This window comes from Sapajus apella, unplaced genomic scaffold (assembly GCF_009761245.1).
Source record: "Sapajus apella isolate SASKATOON/1434 unplaced genomic scaffold, GSC_monkey_1.0 scaffold168, whole genome shotgun sequence".
In the NCBI taxonomy this organism is placed as follows: Eukaryota; Metazoa; Chordata; class Mammalia; order Primates; family Cebidae; genus Sapajus; species Sapajus apella.
In genome coordinates, this window is record NW_022437108.1 from 1,844,831 (window position 1) to 1,868,210 (window position 23,380).

Here is a 23,380-nt window from a genome sequence, read left to right on the forward strand (position 1 = left end):
TTATTTTTATAATCTTTGTTAGGCTTTGAGATCAATAATATCCTTATTTCATTGAAGGAGTTTGAATATTTTTCTCCTTTGCCTAAGTTTTAGAATGGTTTAGCATTAGAATTATCTAATGTTTAAAGTCTGGTAGAATCCTCTATGAAGCTGTCTGGGTCAAGGTTTTCTTTACAATAGTTCCTAAATTTGTCTTACGGAGAATGATCTATTTGAATTTTCTTCTCTGTAAATCAGTCTGTATTAGATTTTCTGTTTCTTTGGGGATTATTTTTTTATAAATTAGATATTTTTTTCTTTTTTTAAATTTATTTTTATTTTTATTTTACTTTAGGTGTATACTATATCCAGCATTTCTCCCCATGTTATCCCACCCCACCCTCCCCACTCCTATGAGTGAAAACATGCGGTGTTTGGTTTTCTGGTCTTGGGTCAGTTTGCTGAGAATGATGGCTTCCAGATTCATACAGGTCCCTGCAAAGGACACAAACTCATCATTTTTTATGGCTGCGTAGTATTCCATGGTGTATATGTACCACATTTTCTTTGTCCAGTCTATCATTGACGGGCATTTGGGTTGGTTTCAGGTATTTTCTATTGTATACAGGGCTACAATGAACATACATGTGCATGTGTCTTTATAGCAGAATGATTTATAGTTCTTTGGGTATATACCCAGTAATAAGATTGCTGGGTCAAAGGAATTTCTATTTCTAGATCCTTGAGAAATTGCCACACTGTATTCCACAATGGTTGAACTTTTTTACTAAAAAAGTGTTCCTATTTCTCCACATCCTCTCCAGCATTTGTTGTCTCCAGATTTTTTAATGATCACCATTCTAACTGGCATGAGATGATATCTCAATGTGGTTTTGATTTGCATTTCTCTAATGACCAGTGGTGATGAGCATTTTTTCATGTTTGTTGGCCTCATATATGTCTTATTTTGAAAAGTGTCTGTTCATATCCTTCACCCACTTTTGAATGGGGTTGTTTGTTTTTTTCTTGTAAATCTGTTTTAGTTCTTTGTAGATTCTGGTTATTAGCCCTTTGTCAGATGGGTAGATTGCAAAAATTTTTTCCCATTCTGTTGGTTGTCAGTTTGCTCTAATGATGGTTTCTTTTGCTGTACAGAAGCTCTGAATTTTAATTAGATCCCATTTGTCTATCTTGGCTTTTGTTGCCATTGTATTTGGTGTTTTAGTCATGAAGTCCTTGCCTATGCCTATGTCCTGGATGGTTTTGCGTACATTTTCTTCTAGTGTTTTTATGGTGTTATGTTTTATGTTTAAATCTTTAATCCATCTAGAGTTAATTTTAGTGCAAGGTGACAGGAAGGGGTCCAGCTTCTGCTTTCTGCACATGGCTAGCCAGTTTTCCCAGCACCATTTATTAAACATGGAGTCCTTTCCCCATTGCTTATTTTTGTCAGGTTTGTCAAAGATCAGATGGTTGTAGATGTGTGGTGGTGTTTCTGGGGCCTCTGTTCTGTTCCATTGGTCTATGTCTCTGTTTTGGTACCAGTACTGTGCTACTTTAATTACTGTAGCCTTGTAGTATAGTTTGAAGTCCAACAGTGTGATGCCTCCAGCTTTGTTCTTTTTGCTTAGGATTGTCTTGGCTATGCGGGCTCTCTTGTGATTCCATATAAAGTTTCAAGTGTTTTTTTTTCCATTTCTGTGAAGAAGGTCTTTGGTAGCTTGATGGGGATAGCATTGAATCTATAGATTACTTTGGGCAGTATGGCCATTTTCACAATATTAATTCTTCTTAACCATGAGCATGGAATGTTTTTCCATCTGTTTGTGTCCTCTCTTATTTCATTGAGCAGTGGTTTGTAACTCTCCTTGAAGAAGTCCTTTTCATCCTTTGTTAATTGTGTGCCTAGGTATATTATTATCTTTGTGGCAATTGTGAATGGGAGTTCGCTCTTGATTTGGCTCTCTGTTAGTCTGTTATTGGTGTATAGGAATGCTTGTGATTTCTGCACATTGATTTTGTAACCTGAGACTTTGCTGAAGTTGCTTATCAGTTTGAGAAGATTTTGGGCTGTGACAATGGAGTCTTCTAGATATACAATTATGTCATCTGCAAATAGAGACAGTTTGACTTCCTCCTTTCCTATTTGAATACCCTCTGTTTCTTTTTCTTGCCTGATTGCTGTGGCTAGAACATATTTTTAAGCAAAATTACCCAATTCATCCAGATTTTCAAATTTATTGGTAAAGAATTGATCAAAATAGCTTCTTTTCTCATTTTAAAACATATTATCCATTTCTGTGGTTAAATTTCCTCTGTCATAGCTTCACTTATATTTTGTAGTTTGGTTATCTATTTTGCATAAAAAACAACCTTAAAAATCAGTAGCTTCAAAAACAACCATTTTATTTGCTCATAATCCTATGGAACAGGTATTTGGGCTCACGTAGGCAGTTCTACTCCACTCGGTATCATCTTGGGTCACTCACAAGGCTGCATTCCACCTTCAATAGCTATTTCCTCATGTACCTGCAGCCGCTACTAACAGTTTCCTTACTGCCACTTAGACCTCTACCTACTGCTTGGTCCAAAATCCAGTGCCACACATTTTAAAGTTTTTAGTTACACAAACACCTTACTTCTAGGAACATTTCTTCTAGGATTTTCTGTTTCTGTGTAAAATACTACCCCGAAACTCAGTGGCTTAAAATAGCAACCATATTATTATTTACTCAGAATTCTTGGGAATTCAAGCAGGTGTTGCTGGGTTGTTTTTCTCATCTACATGGTACTGGCGAGGGTCACTCACGAGCTGGGTTCACAGCTGGCTGTTTGGCAGGATCTGTAACATTTAAAGTAGATGCAGGTCTCTTTCTTCAGAGGATAGTCACACTTCACACGTGGAGACCAAAAGGGAGTATTCCAGCAGACGAAGGTGGAAGCCATTGATCTGTTAACGCCTAACTTTAAGAATTATGAAGCATCATCTACCACATTCTCCTTGTCAAAGTAAGCCATAGGTCCACTCAGATTCAAAGGGAGGGGAAATAGACCCCAGCACTCAGTGAAAGGAATGACAAAGAATTTGTAGCCATCTGCAACTCACCAAATGTGCTTTCTCTCAAGTTCATTTCATTTCATTTTACTAAGAACCAGCTCTTGGATTTATGTATTTTTGTTTCATTCTCTTTTTCTGTTTCTAACTCATTTATTTCTTCCTTTATTAATTCCTTCTATTTGCCTTGGAATTGGTTTATCACTCTTTAAAAATCTCTTTCCTCCCACACTTGCCATTTTTTTTTTCTTACAGGGCTAATAAATGTTAGTTAGTATTACCTAATAGTAGAAATCAATTTATTAGAACTGAGTAGAGTCTCTGTGGGATGTAGGAGACCAAGAGTGGTGTGGAACATGGGACCTTGCCTGGATATGTCTGCACTAGGGTGTCCTAAGTACCTTTAGGGCTCTGGGCTCCGGATGCTATGTGGCAGCCAAAAATCGAAGAGTGAAGTAAAAGGATGCCAAAGAAAACCTTGAAACATTTTACCTTTCGCTTGGAGATACCCTAAATTAAGCCTGACATTCATACTTACGCTTTCTGGTGGTTTGCTGTATTTGATTATACAGGTCAAGTATCCTTTATCCTAAATGCTTGAGACCAGAAGTATTTCAGGTTTCAGACTTTTAGATTAGGGATACTCAACCTGTGCCAACTTACGTCAGTTAAAAAAAAAATCCCCAAAGAAAAAAATTTATTCATTTTGAGTTTATCCAGTATTTGAAAACCCACCCTCACTATTTCTGCTTTCACTGATCTCCATTTTTGTTTTTCCTATCTTCCGGAGTCCAGACATTTTGGAAAAGCTGGAATTTTCTTGTGTGCTTTGTAAAATTCCTTGACACGCTTTCTTTTCCATTTGTTTTCATTCTGAAATGAACTTGTTTTACTACTGAACGTGGTTCTTTTTCAATTCTACGTTGTAGACCTTTTTGAGGCAAAATTATTTCTCATATATGTATTTTGAACATGCTAAAACTTATCAGGTGAAAAATGGTAAAAACAGTCAATAAAAATCAGTAATATTTAGATACTTTACATATAGCCACAAACATCTTTCAAGAAAAAAATGATCAACTAATTTATTGGTAAATTAGTTGATTTACCAGTAAAATAATTCTGTAAGTCTCCCATGTGGTGGCTGTAAGATATAAAAGCTGAGAAAGAAGCCTAAGTTATCATTTGCAGTACAGTTTCAGATGAACTCTTTGTAGGTTTTGTTTTGTCTGAATAAGAATTAACCGATTGAGAATGGGCATATATAGGAGGCAAGAAATTTATGGGATGAATGCATAATTTAGTAAGTTTACTTTGACATATAAACACTAAATATTTAAATGCAGTATATTCAGTTTTATTGAAGTTTTTTTACTCAAATTATTTATTGACTTCTTATTCAAGTTAAACTCTTAATATAATATCCAGAAAATAAAATGTATCATAATTGGGTGAATAATGAATCATCATTGTTTACAACATTTTTGGGGGGTCAGCATTTTACTGGTCTTATGCAATTCAGTTATGATTAAAGCAGGAAATGTAACCTTTTCAATAAAATGTAAACTTTTAAACCAGATTTTAACTTTAGCTATTTTAACCTTGATAAACAATAATTAAAGGGGCACCAAGATAAAATCTTGTTTGTTTGCTTCTCTTCAAAACACATATGTTCAAATAAAGGTCATTAAAAAGAGACAGAATGTACAGAAAAAGAGAAGTCAAAATTCACTCAATTTGGAGATAAGAAAATAAAAATTTAAAGAGTTTTGCTGATATAACCACAGGCAAATGCTATTAACTTCCTAACTATATACAAAAATGAATTAAAGACTTAAATGTAAAACCTGAACCTATGAAACTATTAGAAGAAAGCATAGGGGGAAATGCTTCAGGACATTGATCTGGGCAAAGATTTTTTTTGAGTAAGACCTAAAAAGCACAGGCAACAAAAGCAAACATAGATAAATGGGATTACATCAGTCCAGAAAGCTTCTGCTCAACAAAGAGTGAAGAGGCAACCTACAGAATGGGAGAAAATGTTTGCAAGCTACCCATCTCACAAGGGATTAATAGCCAGAATGTATAAGGAACTCCAACAATTCTGCAGGGAAAAAAAAGCCCAAATCTGATGGAAAAAACGAAGATATAATCTGAATAGACATTTCTTAAAAGAAGACATATAAATGGCCAACAGATGAAAAAAATGCTCAGCATCGCTAACCATAAGGGAAATGCAAATCAAAACTACAATGAGATATCATCTCACCCCAGTTAAAACAGCTACTATCAAAAAGACAAAAATAATAGATGCTGGCGAAAATACAGAGAAAGGAGAATGGTAGTACACTCTTGGGAATGTAAACTAGTACAGCTGCTATGGAAAACGGTATGGAAGTTCCTCTGAAACTGAAAATAGACCTACCATATGACCCAGCAATCCTGCTGCTGGGTATATATACAAAAAATAAGAATAGTAATAAGTATATCAAAGGGATGTCTGCACCCCCATGTTTATTGTAGCACTATTCACAGTAGCCAAGATAGGTAATTAACCTAAGTGTCTAATGACGAGTGAATGGATAAAGAAAATATAGGTATATACACAGTGGAATATTATTCAGCCATAAAAAGAATGAAGTCCTGTCATGTGCAGCAACATGAATGGAGCCGTAGGTCACTATGTTAAGGGAAATAAGCTAGGCATGAGAAGACAAATACTGCATGTTCTCACTAATATGTGGAGGCCAAAAAATATTGATCTCCTGGAGATAGAGAGTTGACTATGGTTACCAGAGGCTGGGAAGGGTAGTGGGTGAATGTGGGAAAAATGAAGAGAGGTTAGTGAATGGGTACATAAATACTGTTAGATTTATTGTATATTTCAAAATAGCTAGAAGACTTTGGGCACGGTGGCTCACACCTATAATCCCAGCATTTTGGGAGGCTGAGGCAGGCAGATCACTGGAGGTTAGTTCATGACCAGTCTGGCACTTTATGAGGCTGAGGTGGGCAGATCACTTGAGGTCAGGAGTTCGAGACCAGCCTGGCCAACATAGTGAAATCCTGTCTCTACTAAAAATACAAAAATTAGCTGGGCCTGGTGGCAGGCACCTGTAATCCCAGCTACTTGGGAGACTGAGGCAGGAGAATTGCTTGAACCTGGGAGGCAGAGGTTGCAGTGAGCCAAGATCACACCACTGCACTCCAGCCTGAGTGACAGAGACTCCATCTCAAAAAAAAAAAAAAAAAAAAAAATAGAACATTGGGAATGTTCCCAAAAGATAGAAGTGATAAGATGGCCAAACTGGAACAGCTCCAATCTGCAGCTCCCAACAAGATCAATACAGAAAGCGGGTGTTTTCTGCATTTTCAACTGAGGTACCCAGCTCATCTCATTGGGACTGGTTAGACAGGGGGTGCAGCCCATGTAGGATGATCTGAAGCAGGGTGGGGCATCATGGCCTCACCCAGGAAACACAAGGAGTCAGGGAACTCCCTCCCCTAGCCAAGGGAAGCCGTAAGGGACTGTGTCATGAGGAACAGTGCACTCCCGCCCAGATACTGTGCTTTTCCCAGGGTCTTAACAACCCACAGACAAGGAGATTCCCTTGGGTTCCTATACCATCAGGGGCCTAGGTTTCAAGCACAAAACTGGGTGGCTGTTTGAGGAGACACTGAGCTAGCTGCATTAGTTTTTTTTTTTCATAGCCCAGTGGTGCCTGGAACACCAGCTAGACAGAAATGTTCACTCCCCTGGAAAGGAGGCTGAAGCCAGGGAGTCAAGTGGTCTAACTCAGTGGATCCCATCCCCATGGAGCCCAGCAAGCTAAGATCCACTGGCTTGAAATTCTCGCTGATAGCACAGCAGTCTGAAGTCGACCTGGGAAGCTCACGCTTGGTGTGGGGAGGGACGTCCACCATTACTGAGGCTTGAGTAGGTGGTTTTCCCCTCACAGTGTAAACAAAGCCACTGGGAATTTGGATGGGGTGGGGTCCACCACAGCACCATAAAGCTGCTATAGCCAGACTGGCTCTCTAGATTTCTCCTCTCTGGGCAGGGCATCTCTGAAAGAAAGGCAGCAGCCCCAGTCAGGGGCTTATAGACAAAACTCCCATCTCCCTCAGACAGAGCACCTGGGGGAAGGGGCAGCTCTGGGCACAGCTTCGGCAGACTTAAACATTCCTGCCTGCTGGCTCTGAAGAGAGCAGCAGATCTCCCAGCATAGCTCTCAAGCTCTGCTAAGGGACAGACTGCCTCCTCAAATGGGTCTGACCCCTGTACCTCCTGACTGGGAGATACCTCCCAGCAGGGGTCAACAGACACCTCATATAGGAAAGCTCTGACTGGCATCTGGTGGGTGCCCCTCTGGGACAAAGCTTCCAGAGAAAGGAACAGGCAGCAGTCTTTGCTGTTCTGCAGCCTCCGCTGGTGATTCCTAGGCAAACAGGGTCTGGCTTATAGATAAAACTCCCAGCTTGGAGTGGACCTCCAGTAAACTCAAGCAGACCTGCAGCAGAGAAGCCTGACTGTTAGAAGGAAAACTAACAAAGAGGAATAGCATCAACATCAACAACAACAAAAAAACCATCCACACAAAACCCCATCCAAAGGTCACCAGCATCAAAGACCAAAAGCAGATAAATCCATGAAGATGAGGAAAAACCAGTGCAAAAAAGTCTGAAAATTCCAAAAACCAAAATGCCTCTTCTCCAAAGGATCACAACTCCTCGCCAGCAAGGGAACAAAACTGGACAGAGAATGAGTTTAACAAATTAACAGAAGAAGTAGGCTTCAGAAGGTAGGTAATAACGAACTCCTCCAAGCTAAAGGAGTATGTTTTAACCCAATTCAAGGAAGCTAAGAACTTTGAAAAAAGGTTAAAGTAAGTGCTAACTAGAATAACCAGTTTAGAGAATAACATAAAGGACCTGATGGAGCTGACAAACACAGCATGAGAACATGATGCATACACAAGTATCAATAGCTGAATCAAGCAGAAGAAAGGATATCAGAGATTGAAGATCAACTTAATGAAATAAAGCAAGAAGACAAGATGAGAGAAAAAAGAATGAAAAAGAACAAAACAAAGACTCCAAGAAATATGGGACTATATGAAAAGATCAAACCTGTGTTTGATTGGTGTACCTGAAAGTGACGGGGAGAATGGAACCAAGTTGGGAAACACTCTTCAGTATATTATCCAGGAGAACTTCTGCAACCTCGCAAGACAGGCCAACATTCAAATTCAGGAAATACAGAGAACACCACCAAAATACTCCTCAAGAAGAGCAACCTCAAGACACATAATTGTCAGATTCACCAAGGTTGAAATGAAGGAAAAAAATGTTAAGGACAGTCAGAGAGAAAGGTCAGGTTACCTACCAGAAAGGGAAGCCCATCAGACTAACAGCAGATCTGTCTGCAGAAACCCTTCAAGCCAGAAGAGAGTGGGGGCCAATATTCAACATTCTTCAAGAAAATAATTTTCAACCCAGAATTTCATATCCAGCCAAACTAAGCTTCATAGCGAAGGAGAAATAAAGACAAGCAAATGCTGAAAGATTTTGTCACCACCAGGCCTGCCTTACAAGAGCTCCTGAAGGAAGCAGTAAATATGGAAAGGAACAACCAGTACCAGCCATTGCAAAAACATACCAAATTGGAAAGACCGTTAACACTATGGAGAAACTGCATCAGCTAATGGGCAAAATAACCCGCTAGCATCATAATGAGAGGATCAGATTCACACATAACGATGCTAACCTTAAATGTAAACAGGCTAAATGCCCCAATTAAAAGACTCAGACTGGCAGAGTCCTTAAAGAGTCAAGACCCATCAGTGTGCTGTAAGGAGACCCATCTCACATGCAAAGACACACGTAGGCTCAAAATAAAGGGATGGAGGAATATTTATCAAGCAAATGGAAAATTAAAAAAAAAGCAAGAGATGCAATCCTAGTCTCTGATAAAACAGACTTTAAACCAACAAAGATTAAAAGAGACAAATAAGGGTATTACATAATGGTAAAGGGATCAATGCAACAAGAAGAGCCAATGACCCTGAATATATATGCACGTAATACAGGAGCACCCAGATTCATAAAGCAAGTTCTTAGGAACCTGCAGAACAACTTAGACTCCCACACAATAATAGTGGGAGACTTTAATACACCACTGTCAATATTAGATCAACAAAATAGAAAATTAATGAAGATATTCAGGACTTGAACTCAGCTGTGGACTAAGCAGACCTAATAGACATCTATAGAACTCTCTACCCCAAATCCACAGAATATACATTCTTCTCAGCAACAAATCACACTTATTCTAAAACTGACCACATAATTGGAAGTAAAACACTCCTCAGCAAATGCAAAGGAATGGAAATTATTAACAGTCTCTCAGACCACAGTGCAAACAAGTTAGAACTGAGGATTAAGAAACTCACTCAAAGCCACACAACTACATGGAAACTGAAAAACATGCTCCCGAATGACTACTGGGTGTAAATAATGAAATTAAGGCAGAAGTAAATAAGTTCTTTGAAACCAATGAGAACAAAGACTTACTGTACCAGAATGTCTGGGACACAGTTAAAGCAGTGTGTAGAGGGAAATCTATAGCACTAAATGCCCACTGGAGAAAGTGGGAAAGATCTAAAATCGACACCTTAACATCACAATTAAAAGAACTAGAGAAGCAAGAGCTTCTCTAGAAACAAATTCAAAAGCTAGCAGAAGACAAGCAATAACTAAGATCAGAGCAGAACTGAAGGAGACAGAGACACGAAAAACCCTTCAAAAAAATCAATGAATCCAGGAGCTGGTTTTTTGAAAAGATTAACAAAATAGGTAGACCACTAGCCAGACTAATGAAGAAGAAAAGAGAGAAGAATCAAATATACACAATAAAAAATGACAGAAGGGGTATCACCACTGATCCCACAGAAATACAAACTACCATCAGAGAATACTATAAACACCTCTACGCAACTAAACTAGAAAATCTAGAAGAAATGGATAAATTCCTGACACATACACCATCCCAAGACTAAACCAGGAAGAAGTCGAATCGACCAATAAAAAGTTCTGAAATTGAGGCAGTAATTAATAGCCTACCAACCAACAAAAGCACAGGACCAGATGTATTCACAGCCGAATTCTACCAGAGATACAAAAAAGGAGCTGGTACCATTCCTTCTGAAACTATTCCAAACAACAGAAAAAGAGGGACCCCTCCCTAACTCATTTTATGAGACCATCACATCCTGATACCAAAACCTGGCAGAGGCGCAACACAAAAAGAAAATTTCAGGCCAATATCCCTGATGAACATCGATGCGAAAATCTTCATAAAATACTGGCAAACTGAATCCAGCAGCACATCAAAAACCTTATCCACCACGATCAAGTTGGCTTCATCCCTGGGATGCAAGGCTGGTTCAACATATACAAATCAATACGCGTAATCCATCACATAAACAGAACCAATGACAAAAACCACGTGATTATCTCAATAGATGCAGAAAAGGTCTTTGATAAAATTCAACACCCTTCATGCTAAAAACTCTCAATAAACTATGTATTGATGGAATGTATCTCAAAATAATAAGACCTATTTATGACAAACCTACAGCCAATATCATGCTGAATGGGCAAAAACTGGAAGCATTCTCTCTGAAAACTGGCAAAAGACAAAGATGCCCTCACTCACCACTTCTATTTAACATAATATTGGAAGTTCTGGCCAGGGCAATCAGGCAAGAGAAAGAAATAAAGGGAATTCAAATAGGAAGAAAGGAAGTCAAATTGTCTCTGTTTGCAGATGATATGATTGTATATTTAGAAAACCCCATTGTCTCAGCCCAGAATCTCCTTAAGCTGATGAGCAACTTTAGGAAAGTCTCTGGATACAAAATCAATGTGCAAAACTTACAAGCATTCCTATACATCAATAATAGTCAAACAGAGAGCCAAATCATGAGTAAACACACATTCACAATTACTACAAAGAGAATAAAATACCTAGGGATACAACTTACAAGGGATGTGTAGGACCTTTTTAAAGAGAGCTACAAACCACTGCTCAAGGAAATAAGAGAGGACACAAATAAATGGAAAAATATTCCATGCTCATGGACAGTAAGAATTAATATTGTGAAAATGGCCATACTACCTGAAGTAATGTATAGATTCAGTGCTATCCCCATCAAGCTACATTTGACTTTCTTCACAGAATTAGAATAAACTACTTTAAATTTCATGTGGAACCAAAAAAGAACCTGTATAGCCAAGACAGTTCTAAACAAAAAGAACAAAACTGGAGGCATCATGCTATCTGACTTCAAATGATACTTCAAACTATACAAGGCTACAGTAACCCAAACAGCATGGTACTGGTACCAAAACAGACACATAGACCAATGGAACAGAACAGAGGCCTCAGAAATAACGCCACACATCTGCAACCATCTGATCTTTGACTTCCTGACAAAAACAATCAATGGGGAAAGGATTCCCTTTTTAATAAATGGTGTTGGGAAAACTGGCTAGCCATATGTAGAAAACTGAAGCTGGACCCTTTCTTACACCTTATACAAAAATAACTCAAGATGGATTAAATACTTCAATGTAAGACCTAAAACCATAAAAACCCTAGAAGAAAACCCAAGCAATACCATTCAAGAAATAGGCATGGGCAAAGACTTCATGATTAAAACACCAAAAGCAATGGCAACAAAAGCCAAAATTGACAAATGGGATCTAATTAAACTAAAGAGCTTCTGCACAGCAAAAGAAACTATCATCAGAGTGAACAGGCAACATACAGAATGGGAGAAAATTCTTGCAATCTATCCATCTGACAAAGGGCTAGTATTTTTTTAAATTATATTTCAGTTTCCAATATGCCAAATACCAGTAGTTCTAACATATTAACAAAAACATCCTGGAGTCCTCAGTAAGTCCTAGAGGACTTATTGGACTCTGGTTTGAAGCCAAGAAGCCTGAGAACTACTGCTTTCTAGCAAAACTACTCTATTTATTTATTTATTTTTCTTTTTTTAAAAAATAAAAGTTCATACACAGTTGTATTTCTGTCACAACTGTTCTGAGTATACTTTCATTACACATATCTATTATAACTTCAATTTCATGGAGAACTAATTTCTCCATGTAGCTTACCAAGTAACTTCAATTTCATGGAGAAAATTGAGGGATGCAAAATAGAGAACTCTTTAGCATATACAGGCAATTTAATAGACATTCAAAAGTCATGAACACACACGTTACAAGTTTGTATGGCCACACATATCCTGTATACAACTTTTTTTTTTTTGAGACAGGTTTTACTCTGTCACCCAGGCTGAAGTTCAGTGGTGCAATATTGGCTCACTGGTTCACTGCAGCCTCAACCTTCCAGACTCAGGTGATCTCCTACCTCAGCTTCCTGAGTAGCTGAGACTACAGGTGCATGCCACCACACCCAGATAAGTTTTCGTATTTTTTGTAGAGACAAGGCTTCACCATGTTGCCCGGGCTGGTCTCAAATTCCTGGGCTCAAGCTATCTACCCACCTTGGCCTCCCAAAGTGCTGGGAGTATAGGCGTGAACCACCATGCCCAACCTATGCAACTTCGTAAAGTAGCAAAAATAAATGTCTTTATTAACATGATCCAAAGCAAAGCTTTAAAATTATACTTTTATAATTTTTTCAGAATTCTAGCTTAAAACTCAAGTTTCTGAAGCTATTCATTAATTCAATTTAATATCAGTTCAAGGTGTTATGTTACCTTGGGAATTATCCTACTATAGAACATAAATACTGGAAAACATAATTATGGTTGAAGTAAAATGTTTGTCAAAATAATTATTCAATTCAGTTGAATATGATTTTACATTTTTCATAATTTTCAATAATATGTAAGAGTAATTTTATTTGATTAGTAAACCTATATAAGCTTAGGAAAAGCAAACTCAAGTAAAATAAAATGGATGTTTATGTTATATTTGATAAATCAGAGACAAGATATAGCTGTTTTTATTAAACTAAAATTAGGCCAGTCTTGTTTACCAAAGATTTACTCTTATTAATATGAAATTGGATTTTTAAAATGCTTCTTAGTTTTGGTGAGAAAAATTTGAGTTTAGCACATTTAAAGCATTAGAAGTCTAAGTTCCTTTTTCTGGGAATTTTAGGAATTTTCAAATTACATAAGAGCTTATTTATCTCTATAAGTCAATAAGAACAGAGCTCCTTGAATTTGAGAGATACTATACTATAATTAACAATATCCTTTGTAGATGGGATGTTATACCTCACATAATGAGAGGCAAAAGACTTTCTGAATTGCAGACACATAGAAGCAGAGCTTACAGCTTCACGTCTGCAAGTTTGGCACAAGTCAAGAGTAAACACAGAAACACAAAATCTCTCTGGTCCAAAACCAAAGAGGTATTCTCCTTCCCAGTGGGCTTAACATGTTTATTAGTTTGAACTAAAAGAAAATGGACAAATTTTTTTTTAAAGTATAACCAGATTCTCTGTCATTTCTCACCCAATATGGATAGATCTATATCACCTTCTACAGAGATCATGAGATGATCAAACTATAAAAACCAAAACCCTTATCATTGTTTTTACAGTTAATGAGGAACTGATTAATGAGGGAACCAATAGATGTCACAAGTGGCTTAAAGGATAATTCAAACCAACGTATATGTACGGGTAATCGGACATGTTGAAATGAATTTACAACTAGGTATGAAACTAGTTGATATCCACAGGGCAATCTGATGTATTACACTGGACAAATTCATTTGCATTAGCGTAAGTTTTCTACAATTTAGAGTTGTAAAATAGCTTGAAGACAATGAAAATTGCAGGTACTTATAGAATCAGATAACCCAGAAAGATGCAGGACACCTGGTAATCTTTTTTTTGTTGTTGTCTGCTTCAGTCTTTATATATATATTGCATTTTAGGTTCTGGGGTACGTGTACAGAACATGCAGGATTGTTGCATACGTACATACACGACAATGTGGTTTGCTGCCTCCATCCCCATCACGTATATCTGGCATTTCTCCCCATGTTATCCCTCCCCAACTCCCTATCCCCATTGTCCCTCCCCTGTTCCCCCCCCAACAGACCCCGGTATGTGATGCTCCCCTCCCTGTGTCCATGTGTTCTCATTCTTCAACACCTGCCTATGAGTGAGAACATGCGGTGTTTGATTTTCTGTGCTTGTGTCAGTTTGCTGAGAATGATGGTTTCCAGCTTCATCCATGTCCCTACAAAGGACATTAACTCATTGTTTATTATGGCTGCATAGTATTCCATGGTATATTTATGCCACATTTTCCTTGTCTAGTCTATCATCAATAGGCATTTGGATTGGTTCCAAGTCTTTGCTATTGTAAACAGTGCCACAATGAACATACATGTGCATGTGTCTTTATAATAGAATGATTTATAATCCTTTGGATATATACCCAGCAATGGGATTGCTGGGTCAAATGGAATTTCTATTTCTAGGTCCTTGAAGTAGCACCACATTGTCTTCCACTGCTTCAGCCTTTCACTAGAGAACAAGCCAAGAAGCAGTCCTTGGAAGTCCTTGACTTCCAAGCCAAGAAGTCTAAGTCCTTCTTGGCCAACTTAGACACAAGGTCAGCCAGGCCCTAATCTTTCAACATTTCAGCTGGAACTTACGAGATTCTTGGAGCAAGCATGGGGGCAAGAGGTTTGTCTTCACCTATCCCTGCATCCTTAGCAAGATGAGGCTTTTTCTTGCTGTCTCACTTTCCTCCAAGCGTCTTGTGACCCAACCTGAGGGTCACTTCAAAGCCAAACATTGCACAGTGTGGAGGTGGGACTCTGTGATGGGAGAAGTTTAACTTGGCAAATAATTACCATTGGAATAATTATCCAGAGTGACTTGGTAAGGTCTGATTTCATAAGGACCTTCCCCGAGGAGGGGCATTCCCAACCAGTACCTGCCCATACAGCCACAGGCTCAGACCAGGGACGGTCCCTGCTGCCTTGGCTGAGGCCACACTCTGTCCTCTGTCCACAACAGCAGCAGCCCCAGCCTTGGATAGGTGGAATCATTTGTCAGGTGATAAAATAAAGACTGAAATCTATTTATGTGAAGCAATTTAGGAGTACAAACATATAATACATGAAAAGCTAGTTATATGAAAGTAAAATGATTAAGGTTGAGTTTCATTTATTGTGCTTCTATATTAGATGTGTCGTCTCCCTTAATTGTATTTTGGTCTCTCAACAGTTTTGCTGGACCTCACTATGTTGTTTTACTAAACTCAGTTTTCAAAAGGAGTTGTCAGGATTTTAGGAATTGCTTTATTAACCCCAGAAATTTTAAAGGTTTTCTTAAGATCAGATGGTTAAGATAGACTGGCCTTTGGCACTCTTATTAGATAAGACTTCTGACTTTTTGTCTGTAAGTTTAGTAGGAGGTTGTAGTTCAAAGAAAAAAGTTCAGAATGCCTCTGTGATATTAATTAGAATGAAGTCCTCTTTACTTTGACTTTTGGCAACATACCATGTGCTTTTAAACATCAGGAATTAAACTGACCTTTAGAAACACCCTAAGAATGGAAATAGCAGCCTTGAAGCTTATACTAAAAGAACAGTTTCAAATGCATAAAACAACTGCTCTGTTTAGCTATGCATTTTGTTAACACTTTTTATTTTAGTAACCTTATTTCTGATGATTCTTCATTAGTGTTCTCAGCAGTAATGACTGACACATCTTTCTTGACCTTGCCATGCTTAGAAGGAAACTTAAAAGAGTATACATTTTCTTTAACCCTCACATGTTCCCAGATCACTGTGCTTATTGTTACATATTGGTAGGATATGGTGATGGAACCATAGGAACACACCTGCTCGTTTAGGTCTACTTCTCATTACCTGAGTTTGTCTTACTGACTTGTGTCACATAGCCAAGAGTAGAAACTACCTTTCAGAACTAACTCAGGTTAGCTCATTGCTGTTCTAGGGGCCTGAAGGCTAATGAAAGGCAACGTATACTCTCACGTTTTTCATTTTCTCCTCATTGCTGCATAATGAAGTTATGTCAAATTATGTATTTGCTTCCAAATTTTGGTTATCCTTTTGATTACTGTCTTTATCATCCATTATTTTCTTTGGAAGGCAGCTGGCAAATATTCCATTATGTCATCAGTAAGAGTTCATTTTCTACATAGGAATACCGTGCAGAGTAACAAGTGTGACTTTTGCCCAGCTCTAATACTTGACTTCTTTTGTCAGGAAGTGAACTGATGCTGGCTTCTCTTTGTCTTATTCCAAGTTGAGGCATGAGATTTTCCCTGCATTAGAAGGTTGTTGAGACCTGAAGCCCGGGAAGGTAAGACACCAGCATGAACACTGTCCGTTTAGAACTGTGGTTTAATTGAGTGTCTGGCGATTTGTAAGTGTAAGTCTTTCTAGCTGTTCCTGATTTATGGTCTTGAACTCTTTATTTTTATTTTTATTTTTTATTGCATTTTAGATTTTGGGGTACATGTGAAAAACAAGCAAGATTGTTGCATAGGTACACACATGGCAGTGTGATTTGCTGCCTTCCTCCCCTTCACCTTTATCTGGCATTTCTCCCCATGCTCTCTCTCCCTAACTCCCACCCCCCCGTCCCTCCCCTATTTCCCCACAACAGACCCCAGTGTGTAGTGCTCCCCTCCCTGTGTCCATGTGTTCTCATTGTTCAACACCCACCTATGAGTGAGAACATGTGGTGTCTGATCTTCTGCTCTTCTGTCAGTTTGCTGAGAATGATGGTTTCTAGGTTCATCCATGTCCCTACAAGGGACACAAACTCATCGTTTTTGATGGCTGCATAATATTCCATGGTGTATATGTGCCACATTTTCCCTGTCCAGTCTATCATCGATGGGCATTTGGGTTGGTTCCAGGTCTTTGCTATTGTAAACAGTGCTGCAATGAACATTCGTGTGCACGTGTCCTTATAGTAGAACGATTTATAATCCTTTGGATGTATACCCAGTAATGGGATTGCTAGGTCAAATGGAATTTCTGTTTCTAGGTCCTTGAGGAATTGCCACATTGTCTTCCACAATGGTTGAACTAATTTACACTCCCACCAACAGTGTAAAAGTGTTCCTATTTCTCCACATCCTCTCCAGCATCTGTTATCTCCAGATTTTTTAATGATCACCATTCTAACTGGCATGAGATGGTATCTCAATGTAGTTTCGATTTGCATATCTCTAATGTATGGTCTTGAACTCTTAAAGTTTTAGCAAAACATGAACAGTGAAACACTTCTACAATGGAAAGGCCCATTAACATATTATTTATAATATTTAAACATAATTTTTATATTTACTGAAATTATTAAAGGAAAAATCAACATATACCAATTTTTCTGTATAAATACTTTGTATATACAAGTATATATGTGTCATAAAATGATAAACTATGGAAAACATGGGCACTTTTGTTTGTAGTTTTACTTTTTCTTCTGATCTTTTCAAATAGAATAAACTTTTTACTTAACTTTGTTTGAGACAGGGGTCTTGCTATGTTACCCAGGCTGGCCTCAAACTCCTGGCCTCAAGCCATCCACGCACCTCAGCCTCCCAAGTAGCTGAGATTACAGGTGCATGGCACTGCACCCAGCACCAGACTGTTTTTTTTTTTTTTGTTGTTGTTGTTTTTTGAGATGGAGTCTTGCTGTGTCGCCAAGGCTGGAGTGCAGTGGCACAATCTTGGCTCACTGCAACCTCCGCCTCACGGGTTCAAAAGATTCTCCTGCCTCAGCCTCCCAAGTAGCTGGGATTACAGGTGCCCACCACCATGCTTGGCTAATTTTTATATTTTTAGTAGAGACAGAGTTTCGCTGTGTTGGCCAGAATGGTCTGGAACTCCTGACCTCACATGATCTGCCTACCTCAGCCTCCCAAAATGCTGGGATTACAGGTGAGAGCCACCATACCTAGCCTTAGACTTCATTTTTAAGATCAGTTTTAGATTTCCTTTCTGATCATTTTTTGAGGCCAGCAAAATAGGCAGAGTAAAGACTTGAATCACTTATTTTGTTAATATAGAGAAAGAAGACATTAAGAAAATCAACAAATTATATTAGTACTCTCATGACCCAACCAGCATTCTATGGGTATTTCCATTGGAGAAGACTAGCGAATGTACACATTCAGTAATGAGGGTCATGTTTTTACACTACTGTTGCTTACTCTCACCATTTGTCCACATGCTTCTTCATTCCCTGTACCTTAGTTTTAGTAAATAAAAATGTTTCAGATTTTCAGTGATTTACTTAAGCTAAGAAATTGTAGAATGAAATTATACACAATGAAATTATAAACAACATCCTACCTAGTGACAAATACAGACTATTCTCTATGAAGACTTATTTATATCCAACATGTAGTTCATTTAGATACAATGTGTAGTTCATCTCAGCATATAAATTATCTGGGTAACAGTCAATCTTAAAAGAATCTAAGATTTTGCTGCCGGGCACAGTGACTCACACTGTAATCCCAGAACTTTGGGAGGCCAAGGTGGGTGGATAACTTGAGGTCAAGAGTTCGAGACCAGCCTGGCTAACGTGGTGAAACCCTGTCTCTACTAAAAATACAAAAATTAGCAGGGCAGGGTGGTGCATGGCTGAGTTCCCAGCTACTCCGGAGGCTGAGGCAAGAGAATTGCTTGAACCTGGGAGGCGGAGGTTGCAGTGAGCTGAGATCGTGCCATTGCACCCTAGCCTGAGTGACAAAAGTGAGACTCCATCTCAAAAAAAAAAAGAGAATCTAAGATTTGCTTCCTAACTGGACTTAAATTTACTGATTTACTAATTAAGTACATTTGATGTACTAATAACAATCAGTTTTTAATGGTGCTAATGTCTTATAAATGTGACATTAAACAACAAAAATTTTCTGAGGTTGAATGTTAGCTAAATATCTCTACACATTATTAAGAATCCAATAAAGACTTTAATGAAGTTACATTTATAGCGCTAGCTAATAGGAGACACAAAGGTCACAAGCTAGTCTTCTCTCATTGTTTCTTGGCCTATAAAAATCTGGTAGGGGTTTCATAGGATTTTGGCTACATTTGTGTGATCTTACATGGCTGTGGACTTATTAAAGGGATGCAAGTTCACGTTGTTTTCTGGAACACTTCTAATAGTTTTATTTTTGATTTGTTTTTTTCCATTTTCCATGATTTTCAAATTGAACTTTGGTTGACACAGAGTATCAGGTTCCTGGAAGCCAGCTTTGACATATGCCAGTATTAGACTTTCTCTTTCCAGGACAGACCAGCCCAAGTGAAGTGGCGCTGACATTGCATCTCCCTTTGGTTAGTGAAGTCTTTGATAATATTGCAAACATGGGTTTTTTCCTGAGAAATATTTAATAATAGCACATTTATTGATCACCATGCTCTTAACCCTTTCTAGTTATAATTTTTCTTAGGTATTTTATTCCTTGTAAACGCACTTGTGTAGGGTGTTTCAGTGTTCAAAGCACTTTTAGAGATTCTTACTTGATTCTGACGATAGCCCTATGAGATGCACATGGTGTTATTTTGATTTACAGAGTCTTAAGTAACTGGCCCAAGATCACATAGCCAACAAGCATGGAAATAGGGTGAAGAAACCAGTTTTTTCCAGTTCACGGTCCAATAATCTTTCTTCAAGCTAAATGGCACTCTATTTGTTTACATGACTGAAAACTTAGTTCTTTTATTCATGTGAAAGGTCTCCTATGTTGTAACAACTTCCTTGAATGCCACAGAATCGAATGAATTTATTTTATGTCAATGTAGTAGATGTAGCTTCTGTGTTGGGGGGCAGATAATTGGTGGTATTCAGCCAGAAAACCAATTTGTGTAACTTGGAATCTGAATTTTGGGATTTCTCACCTAGTAGAGCATTTGTACCTGTTCCAGCATCCGTCTTCAATTCCAGGAAAACACGCGTGATCCCTTATTGCTCGGTATTCACCTCATTCGGTGGCACAACTGTTTGCTACTTGGCAGTCTGTGCAGAAGTAAGGTCCAGAAATAATTTAGCAAGAGAGTTACTTACATAAAGACTGAGAGCTACGTTGTTCCGTGTAAATGCTGTGCAACATGGCCTCTTTGCGTTTTGTGTCCATGCTGTGCTAGCACTACGAGCTGTCTATGTCCGCCTAATCCACCCTTACTTACTTTTGGAGGAGTCGATTAATTCTTTGCCTGAAATTTGATAATTGTGTCATCAGTGAGGTTATAACATTTTCATAAATGAGCTACAGCTTTAAAAGTAGAATCCTTCTACACAGTGATTGGTAGGCAGTGTTTACTTTTTGTTTGGTAAATAACTGAAATTTAAAAATTCATTTTTAGGTTAGCCAATCCTACTTCCTAGATAGTAATGTAATATTTAAATTTGTCTTTGCCTTTCCCTAGATTCTGGTTTGACTTAACAATGATAAGATTGTTTATTCTTTGATTTGCTTAAAGTTACCATCAGGTTTCTGCTTTCCCACAAGAACACGTGTTTGCATTATTCCAGCCGTAAGACAACAGAACAACCTAGTGTTGCTTGGTTTACTTTGTATGCCTTTTTCTATTTGCATAAACCCTGACCTGAATACAAACTTGTATTTACACCATTCCCCTGACTCCTTCCAAATCAAAGTATTTATTGTCCAGGTAAAACATTTATGGTTAGTGATATAAGCTGACTTTTTTTTTTCTTTGACTTTTTTTCTTTTTTTATTCGAAATAGCATCTCACTTTCGTTTCAGCTGGAGTTCAGTGGTGCAATCACACACGGCTCACTAGCCTTGACGTGGGTTCAAGTGATTCTCCCACCTCTGCCTCCTGAGTAGCTGGGACCACAGGCATGCACCACCAGCCTGACTAATTTTTGTTATTTTTTGTTGAGATGGGGTCTCACCATGTTGCCCAGGCTGGTCTCAAACTCCTAGGCTCAAACCATCCTCCTGCCTCAGCCTCCCAAAGTGCTGGGATTACAGGCATGAGCCACCATGCCTGGCCTGAATTTCAATCTTACTTAAACTCAAACAGCCTTAAGAAATCTGCGTAATGAGTTTGTAGCTTTTAAAAGAGATCTGCCTTATCAAAAATAATTATACTGTCTCATTTCAGGATTATCTATGGCTCTGGTTATTTTTTCTAGGATGGAAACTGAACCCCATCTTTAACATTATTTAAAAACTTGAGAGTTATTTTAAAAGTATACAGGAATTGCTCTCATGGCTAAAATTTTTCCTTAAAAAACCTTTAGCAGTCGCAAATAATTGTTACCTACTGAATTATATTTTTTAAAAAATAGGGGAATTATAGAAGGGTTTTTATTTTATTTTTGTTAAAGATACTTTTGAAAACTAAGTTTAGTGTCAGTTCTTTTACTGTGTGGAATGCTGCCCCTTTCCTTCTTTGTTTATTTTGTGATGGCACATGGATAGATTGTGAAGACGGTCTCTATGTCGACTTCCTATTGTGTGTGTGTGTGTGTGTGTGTGTGTGTGTGTGTGTGTGTGTGTTCCATTTCCCTTTGGGGAAGCAGGAATTGGAGCTAGAAGAGAAAGAAACAAATTATTTTCATCTAATCTTCTTTCTCCTCAGCTTATTTAACTGACCTAAGCTATGGAAAATTTGGTAATTTATATTTAAAATTAATATAATTGTGATTTCCACCTCATGTATTATTTATTTTGAGACAGGGTCTTGCTCTGTCACCCAGGCTGGACTGCAGTGGCGTGACCATAGCTCACTGCCACCTTGAACTCCTGAGCTCAAGTGATCTTCCCACCTCAGCCTCCAGAGTAGCGGGGACTATAGGCAGGTAACACCATGCCTGGTTAATTTTTCAATTTTTTGTAAAGACAGGGTCTCGCTGTGCTGCCCAGAGTGATCTTGAACTCCTGGCCCCAAGTGATCCTCTCTCCTCAGCCTCCCAAAGTGCTGGGAATAGAGGTGTGAGCCATTGTTCCTGGCCCTCCAAAATATTTTTACTTTCATTTAAGTTTGCCACTGATCTCCTATCCTTACTTTCCCTATGTCTCCTCAGTCTTATCTTTATGGTAGTTTAAGAGAGTCTAGGCTGCTGTTTGCTTAGCTAATAGCGCCCCTGGAAGCTATTACCAGTCACATCACTGCCTCACACTGAGTAGGACTTGAAGTTCACGAAACATCTTTCATATGCTCATCTAACTAAAATTGATCCTTTGTGCTTCATATTGATGTTCTTTTCTCTTATTTATTTGTATACTGCTTTATTACTCTATCACATTAGTTGTCAAAGCTAGTAGTTAGTTCACATGTTGATTTTCTAGGCCTGTATCCTTATTAGTCTAAGGTGGGAGAAACAGAGGTAAAATTTCTAAATACCTACCTTAACTGGAAAGGAATAGGAAGAGAATTAATTTAGTAGAATCAACCTTTCTATTTTTGACAAAATAATGTTAAAACAAATTGGTTTTACACACACCCACACTTTTTTACACAGAATTATTGCTGAGTATAGTGTGGTCCAACTTGACTCCATAACTTTTTGGGTTGCTTTATAATTATTAGCTAATAAGTGTTTTTTATTTTAAATGCTACTATAAAATGTTGAAATTGATCTGGTGCCAGTGTCATCCTTGTTAACTTATATCAATCTCTGTGTTTTATAGTCCTTTGAACATATTAACAAGGAAAAAGGAATGACTGGTAATATCAAATCTTATGGTTCTTTGTTAATACAGTTTTAGAGATCTACAAGTTATTAGCCGTAAAATATTTGGTTGGCAGTAGAGAATATTTTTAAAATTCTATAGACAAAAGTAATAAGATAAGGAGTAGAACTACCAGATATTTAAACATACTATAAAGTAACAGTATTGACGCAGTATGGCAAAGGCCCCCGATGAGATGTGTAGATCATTGAAGACAAATAGAAATAAATGCTGTTATTGACATAAATCTGACTATGTTAAAAGAGGCACTGTTAAAGTGGGTAATGAACTGATTATTTAAAAATGGGGTTGTAATAACCAGTTAGCAATTTTAAGGAAAAATGCATTTAGATCATTGTCTATACCAGACACAACAAAAAGTAAGTTTTTGATAAAGCATGGACAATTATATCATTGAAAATCTAGAAGGTAAAAACACTGAATATAATTTCTCTGGAGTTCCTAAGCAATTAGAAAACTGGAAAAAGAAGATAGTGAAAATGTGTTTTATTGTAACAAATTCACATTTGTTTTATTGTAACTATAGCTCTGTGAACATTATAGGAGAGCATGTCTATTCCATGTT

General features: G+C 38.0%; 1 protein-coding gene across 6 annotated transcripts in view; it reads left to right on the forward strand.

The window, feature by feature from the left end:
* NRG4 (neuregulin 4) overlaps window positions 1-23,380 on the forward strand; it is a 95,693-nt gene that overhangs the window by 60,159 nt on the left and 12,154 nt on the right. For 3 of the 6 annotated variants that reach the window (XR_004265215.1, XR_004265216.1, XR_004265217.1), the window contains one exon: window positions 16,334-16,430. The exons of the other annotated variants lie outside the window; for them this stretch is intronic. The gene's annotated coding sequence lies outside the window, so the exon portion shown is untranslated. The remainder of the gene's footprint in view (window positions 1-16,333; window positions 16,431-23,380) is intronic. 6 annotated transcript variants of the gene reach the window in all.